Genomic DNA, 5,266 nt, shown 5'->3' on the forward strand with positions numbered 1-5,266 from the left:
TAGGGTGAACATTTGGAAGCTTTTTCCCAGGGCAGAAAGGACAATTACAAGGGAGCACAAGTTCAAGTTAAGGGGGGAAATGTTCAGTGGAGATGTGTAGGGGAAGGTTTTTCACACCGGGGATGATGGGGGCCTGGAATACACTGCCAAGTGAGGTGATGGAGGCAATGACTTTAGTCACATATAAGACGTATATCGATAGGCATAGGAACAAATGGGGAATAGAGGGATATAAGCGATTGGTTTAGATAGGTAAACATGCACAGGCTTGGAGGGCCGAAGGGCCTGTTCATGTGCTTACATGTCCAAACACGACAGCTCCGTGACTGTCACTGTTTGCTGTGCAGATTCATGGATTTGGGCCAGTGTCTGCGGGAGTTTGCGCATTCTCTCCGTGTTTGCGTGGGTTTTCTCCGGGTGGTCTGGTTTCCTCCCACACCTCAAAGATGTGCTCTTAGGCTGATTGGTGTAACAAATTGTCCTTTAATTAGTCTTCCCTCAGTGTGGAATGCCATAAGCATAGACAAGGGTCATGGGTGGAGAGGGGACTGATAATGTTAAAATGGCGGCGCGGACTCGTTGGGCCAAAGGGCCTGTTTCCCGTGCTGTGTTGTTCTTTGTTCTTTGTAATAAGAATATATATATATATCCATACAACAAGGTCAGAATGAATTACAATGCAAATCTACTACTCGGCTCCCTGTCTCCAACTGCAAAACCTTCCTCAACCCGTGGTACGCACCCTCTTGCCGATTGGCTCAGCTTCCAGGCTTGAGAATCCACAGGGCCTGACCCGACCACATGACCCTCTAAACACTCCCCCATCCCAATTAAAGGACCACAATCCTTCCCCCTAAAATCCAAAATACAACTATGGAGGAATAAAGAACAGGAAAACTCGTCAAAGGTTTAATCAGTCTGGAGAATTCCACTCTCTGGTAAAGTGCCTCAGTTCAGTGGTTTGCTCTCCTAAGTTTAAAGGGCCAGACGGGACAGACGAGAAAGGCAGACTCATTAATCCAGGATCTGGTGGATCTTCAGCAGCTTCTGTTCCTCAGTCTCCACAGCCAGCGGTTGCTGCGCTCCCACACTCTACAAAGAGCAAAGAACAAAAACAGCCCGGGAAACAGGCCCTTCGGCCCAACGAGCCCGCGCCGCCATCTTAACACCACCAATCCCCCCCTCCACCCACGACCCTTGTCTAATGTTTTAAGGCCATCCACATTGAGGGAAACTGATTTAGGGACAATTTATTCCTGCCAATCAGCCTAACAGCACATCTTTGAGGTGTGGGAGGAAACAGGAGCACCCGGAGAAAACCCACGCAAGCACGGGGAGAATGCGCAAACTCCCACCGACACCGGCCCAAATCCATGTGTCTGCACAGCAATCAGCGATAGTCACTGAGCTGTCGTCTTGCCCGGTATCTTGTCCAGTTTAGGCACACACTAACGACATGAAGCACTAGGCCATTCTCGAACAACCAAGAGCCGCCCCAGTACGACCCATTGCGTGTATGCCCCTCGTTGGACACAAGGCGGACCGACTTAAAACCTGTGAATGAAAAGATAAAAAAAACATTATTGTTGTACCATATCCATTTGCCTTACCAGGGACACTCCAATGCTAATAACCCTTATTTAAAACAATCTCCTATATCGACCCATCTCCAACCCAGTCATGTGCCTGTCTAAGTTACTCTTAAATGACTCTAGCATGTTTGCCTCCATCACCTTACTTGGCAGAGCATTCCATACCCCCACTACCCTCTGTGTGAAAAACCACCCTCTAATATCTGCGTTATACCTCTACCCCCTCACCTTAAGCCCATGGCCCCTTGTCCGATGTGTCTCTATCATAGGAAATAGCTTACCTCTTTACTCTATCTATACCCTTCATAATCTTATACACCTCTATTAGATCCCCCCTCAGTCGCCGTCTTTCAAGGGAAAACAGCCCCAATTTGTTCAATCTTTCCTCATAACCCAGTCCTTCCATACCAGGCAACATCCTGGTAAACCTCCTCTGCACTCTCTCCAGAGTCTCCATGCCCTTCCGGTAGTAAGGCGACCAGAACTGGACGCAGTACTCCAAATGCGGCCTAACCAACGTTCTGTACAACTGCAACATTAGACTCCAGCTCTTATATTCTATACCCCTTCCGATAAAGGCTAACATACCATAGGCTTTCTCCACCACATTCTCCACTTGCACTGCCACCTTCAAAGTTTTGTGCACTTGCACCCCCAGGTCTCGCTGCGATTCTATATTCCTTATGGGCTTACCCTTTATCATATAACTCCCCCCTATATTATTCCGGCCAAAATGCATCACCTTACATTTATCCGGATTAAACTCCATTTGCCGTGTATCTGCCCAATACACCAGCCTATCAATATCCCCACCAATTCTCCACCAAAAACCCAGTAACCAACCCTGGCAAAGTTCAACCAACTGCAGGGGGCGCCTGTTGATCCTCTGTGTCCATCACTCTCTCCTCCTTCGATGGTTTACCTGCTTCCTGAGCCGACAGCCTTGTATCTCCACAACGTCGGACACCAGTCCTGTTCTCTTCACCAGCCACCCAGGATGGTGTAAAATTTGGAAACAAGACTGCATCCCCCCACTTGAAACACTCTGTTTCCTTTTCTCGAATCACTGGTTTCCTTCTGAAAGATGAGCCTGTCCTGCACACTCCCTGCCAAATTTGGGAATATCATGTCCAATACTGTTCTGAACTGGCATCCCATCAGCAACTCTGCTGGAGTAACCCCTGTGGTCACGTTTGAGGACAGTTTACTTGTTTTATTATTGATGTCTTGAATGTTTGTACCGCACGCTCCACTGGTCCATTTGAGGCTGGGTGGGAAGGTGTTGACCTCACATGGTGAATGCCATTGGACTTGAGGAATTTTTGGCACTCTTCCACACTGAATGATGTGCCATTGTCCAACACAACCACATCCGGAATGCCATGGATAGGAGAGAATTTCCTCAACCTATCAATGGTGTCCATGGCTGTTGGGACTTCATCAACTGCACATCCAATCACAACTAATATAAGAAACATATGACCCAGAAATGGCCCGGCAAAATCTACGTGTAACTTCCACCAAGGTTGACCAGGCCATTCCCAACGACACAAATTCACCTGTGATGGTGAAGCCCGTTGATCTTCGTAACTCGGGCATTGATGAACCATCCATTCTGTTTCCTTCCCAATGCCTGGTGAAAACACATATGCCTGGGGCCTTCATTCTACTTTGACCTGGATGAGAGTGGTGCAGTTCTTGTAACAGGAATTAAAGTTAAAGCCACAAGTCGGCTTACATTCACACAGCAATGGAGTTACTGTGAAAATCTCCCAGTCGCCACATTCCGACGCCTGTTCGGGCACACTGAGGGAGAATTTAGCACGACCAATGCACCTAACCAGCGCATCTTTGGAGTGTGGGAGGAAACTGGAGCACCCGGAGGAAACCCACACAGACATGGGGAGAGTGTGCAGACATGACACAGACAGTGACCCAAGCCGGGATTCGGACCCTGGTCCCTGGCACTGTGACAGATCAATGCTAACCACTTTGCCATCGTGCCTGCCTGGAGTCATTTCCCTGTGGGTGGCACTATAACTCTAGCCACCCACAGCAGCATCCCACCTTCACAGGGTATCTCCATCCTTCTACTTTGGTCGGGTTTGAGCTACTCTGACTTATATCACCACCCTTACATTACCACCTTCTTCACTTTTGACCATACCGGATCTATTTTTCTCCACAGTTTTATATGTTTCACAGAGACTGGTAAGGTCTCACAGAGAATGGTAAAGTGCACGCTGACCTTGTGCAATAATTTTATTTTTTCGCATTTCCTCCCTAAAATTGCATTTTAAACTTCCCCCGAAGCGCTGTGGCTATGAAATGCAGCCGGAGCTGTTGTAGGAGTTTGTAAAGCTGTAGAATTGAGACATTTCCCAGTGTAACATTCTCCTGACGTTCGAGGTCACGTCTCCGGGTTTGAAGGTATTTGTTCACGTGGAGAGGCTGCTGCAAGAGGCTCGCCTTGTTTCTAGCACTTTCTACAGACAATAGCAGGCATGGCAGGTCAGGCGTTCAAAAAATTTTTACCCCCCTTTGATCGCGTTTTGGTGGAAAGGGTTGCAGCAGAAAAAGTAACAAAAGGCGGCATCATCCTTCCAGAAAAATCCTAGGGAAAAGTGCTTCAAGCAACAGTTGTAGCGGTTGGAGCTGGTAACCGAGTAAAGAATGGTGAAATCCAACCAGTTAATGTAAAAGTTGGTGAAACAGTTCTACTTCCAGAATATGGAGGGACTAAAGTTGTCTTGGAAGATAAGGATTACTACTTGTTTAGAGATGGAGATATTCTTGGAAAATATACAGCATAAATTCTGGATGTTGCTCTCAGTTTTAAGAAACTGACCATTCCATGAAGTACTTGTCTTTTTGTTTCAGAATGTAAATACCATTTTTTTGAACTTTGGTGCAATAAATTCCATGTTAAACCCATATGTTCTGTGAACTGCAACTGCTTACATTATACCTGATTAAACATGTATTTGGTTCACTTGAACCTTTGAAATTAGGCGCAAAACTTGTGAATCTAAATTGATGGGCAGGGGGACATAAATGTAGCTGTGGAGAACACTGGGTTATAGGGTTGTAAACTGGACAGTATTGCAGTTGATAAGGAGGATGTGCTAGTTATTCTTGAGGGTTTGAAAATAGATAAGTCCCCTGGGCCGGACAGGATTTACCCTAGGATTCTCTGGGAGGCAATTGCAGAGCCTCTGGCTCTGATCTTCAGGTCGTCGTTGGTCACCGGTATAGTGCCAGAAGATTGGAGGTTAGCAAATGTTGTCCCATTGTTTAAGAAGGGGAACAGAGACTTCCCCGGGAATTATAGACCGGTGAGTCTTACTTCTGTTGTGGGCAAGGTTTTAGAAAAAATTATTAGGGATAGGATTTATAGTTATTTGGAGAGTAATGAATTGATTAGAGATAGTCAGTATGGTTGTGTGGAGGGTAGGTCGTGCCTTACTAACCTTATTGAGTTTTTTGAGAAAGTGACCAAAGAAGTGGATGGGGATAAGGCAGTTGACGTGGTATATATGGACTTTAGTAAGGCGTTTGATAAGGTTCACCGTGGAAGGCTTCTGCAGAAATTGCAGATGTATGGGATTGAGGGTGATTTAGGTAATTGGATCAGGAATTGGCTGGCGGATAGGAGACAGAGAGTGGTGGTTGAT

General features: G+C 46.5%; 1 pseudogene; it reads left to right on the top strand.

Moving 5' to 3' along the window:
• Positions 1 to 3,995: 3,995 nt before the first annotated feature.
• On the top strand, positions 3,996 to 4,526 carry LOC145356835 (10 kDa heat shock protein, mitochondrial pseudogene; annotated as a pseudogene).
• Positions 4,527 to 5,266: the final 740 nt, after the last annotated feature.

The sequence above is a fragment of the Carcharhinus amblyrhynchos genome, chromosome 22 (assembly GCF_965287045.1).
Source record: "Carcharhinus amblyrhynchos chromosome 22, sCarAmb.v2.hapA, whole genome shotgun sequence".
NCBI classification, from domain to species: Eukaryota; Metazoa; Chordata; class Chondrichthyes; order Carcharhiniformes; family Carcharhinidae; genus Carcharhinus; species Carcharhinus amblyrhynchos.